The sequence below is a fragment of the Tupaia chinensis genome, unplaced genomic scaffold (genome assembly GCF_000334495.1).
Source record: "Tupaia chinensis unplaced genomic scaffold, TupChi_1.0 Scaffold000416_1, whole genome shotgun sequence".
Taxonomy (NCBI): domain Eukaryota; kingdom Metazoa; phylum Chordata; class Mammalia; order Scandentia; family Tupaiidae; genus Tupaia; species Tupaia belangeri.
The window spans coordinates 1,494,296-1,496,309 of NW_006159921.1; the positions used below are offsets into that span (position 1 = coordinate 1,494,296).

A 2,014-nucleotide genomic window follows, 5' to 3' on the forward strand; every position below is an offset into this window, starting at 1 on the left:
TTCTCCCTCTTCTCTCAGCCCCTGGGACATTTTTTTTTTTTTTTTGAGAGGTTTTCTGCTATAGGGTGTGTGCGCTCGCCAGACAAGAGAGAGAGAGACATAGAGACAGAAAGTGAGAAATCACTCCCCGGGGGGATGGTCACGCCGCAATCCCTCCTCCTCCATTCTCCTCTCGGGATCTTGGGCACGCATGCACACGCGCCCGGCGTGAGTTTTAAGCCACCGGGTCCGGGACGCGAGCCGCGGTCGATTACGTGGGAGTCCAGCGACATAGCCATTACATTAACTGCTGGTTCCCAGCTCCTGGGACTTCTGAGTCTGCATGGCCAATTTTTCTTCAGCACCTTGTGCTGCTGCCTTACTCTCTCGCCCTCCTCCAGGGCTGACAGCAACACACAGCACACTCTTCTTCCCCCACTGTATCTACTTTTAGAATGCCAGAGCTTCAAGGAAGCTTAGAAATAACCTCCTTTCATCCCTACATCTTCAGGTGTGGAAATTGAGGCCCTAAGAGGCGAAGTGAGTTGTCCAAGGTCATCCAGCTAGGAAAATTTCTCCCAGTGTGCTGGCTCACAAATGCCCCTGACAGCTTTTTTATTTTTTATTATTTTTTTTTCCTGAAGGGATAGTATGAGGGGCACATGCAGGTGTAGTGGCTCAAAGTTTTTAAAATTTGACTAGAGAGAGAGAGGAAAAGTGAGAAAGCAAGCCACTTGGTCTGGGTCTTGAACCGTGGTTGGCCCTGTTGAAGTCCAGAGTCTTAACCACCATACCATCTGCTGTATCTCTCTAGTCAAATTAAAAAATAATAATAATAATAATAGCAAAATGATGTCTTTAAGTAATGACACCCCTCCATCCCCTAATCCTTAAGTGACAAACATCCAGAAACTTCTCCAAGAGCAGCCTCATGTTTTTCTGAGCCTGATTTCACCTGCTGTCTCCAGGCTCCCTGTCCCTCTCTTGGTTGAATTCTAACTAGTCCCAACCATGGCCACTGGTTCATGGATCAGACTGAAATATGGCAGGCAGGCCTCTGGCACTTCTGCCCACAGAGAAAAGCAAGCTTGTGGATCTCAGATTTGTCTTCTCCTCTAGCAAAGGCCAGTCAGCCTGTCCTTGGAAGGTCAGGGAGGAGCACATGTCTGGAAACTTCCACAGGACCCTGACTATCTCAGACCCTACTTAGCTCAGAAAATCCCTCACCTGTTCCTCACTCCCCAGGCATCTACCTTCCCCTAGCTGCTGCTCTGACCTTCTGAGCCTCTAATGCCCCCAGAGCTGCTGGGGATTTGTCCCCACAGTATCTCACTTCCTTGTCAGAGGCAGAGTAACCCAGGGGGACCTGGGTGATGCCTGCTCTGGCCTCTCCTGGGGCCCTTTTCACTTTTCTTAGCCCTAGGCAGGACTCCACTGCCCTATTAAAGCCACTTGGCCTCTCCCTTCCAACCTTCGAGCAGATGATCCCTGGGTAATTTATGCAGCAAATCCTCGTTAATCTTTAATCTGGGGTCCTGCACGTAGGGAACCTGCCTCTAGTCTGTTTCTTCTTCATGGCTTAGACAGAGGTGGAGAGCGTCTGACATTCCCCTTTTAGAGGTGGGTAACTTGAACACTAGTCGGTTCAAGGGGGTGGTGGGGACTCATGGTGTCTCCCCAGTTCGTGTGGCAACTCCCCCCTCCTTCCAAAGGCATCACCTTTTGGCTTTGGGGGTTACCGGTCGGCCGTTCCTTTTCTGGTTCAAGTCTGCACTGCCAGAAAACGCCACCCTTCAGGGGCTGAGAAAGGAAGAACCAGGTGTCTAGTGCAGCTAGGGACGGAGAGCCGAAACCCCCACCCTGTCCTGAGCGACTCTACCCTGTGCCTCCAGGAGTCGCGGTTGTCAAGCCCTCCTCTAGGCCGGCATCCCCGGCCCGGGTCGCTCCAGCACCCAGCGCCGAGGAGATGCAGGCCCCGACCCAGGGCCCACTCGCCCCGCCCCCAGCGGTCCGCACTCGGGGAGGAGGGCGTGGG

At 52.7% G+C, this 2,014-nt stretch overlaps 2 protein-coding genes across 6 annotated transcripts in view; both read left to right on the top strand.

Moving 5' to 3' along the window:
- Positions 1–2,014, top strand: part of SKA2 (spindle and kinetochore associated complex subunit 2) — a 1,094,818-nt gene that overhangs the window by 609,319 nt on the left and 483,485 nt on the right. The window lies entirely within an intron of this gene.
- Positions 1–2,014, top strand: part of SEPTIN4 (septin 4) — a 30,046-nt gene that overhangs the window by 14,620 nt on the left and 13,412 nt on the right. Inside the window, exon 1 of one of the 5 annotated variants that reach the window (XM_027774238.1) lies at positions 1,518–1,599. The exons of the other annotated variants lie outside the window; for them this stretch is intronic. The gene's annotated coding sequence lies outside the window, so the exon portion shown is untranslated. Of the gene's footprint in view, positions 1–1,517; positions 1,600–2,014 lie in introns of those variants that run through there. 5 annotated transcript variants of the gene reach the window in all.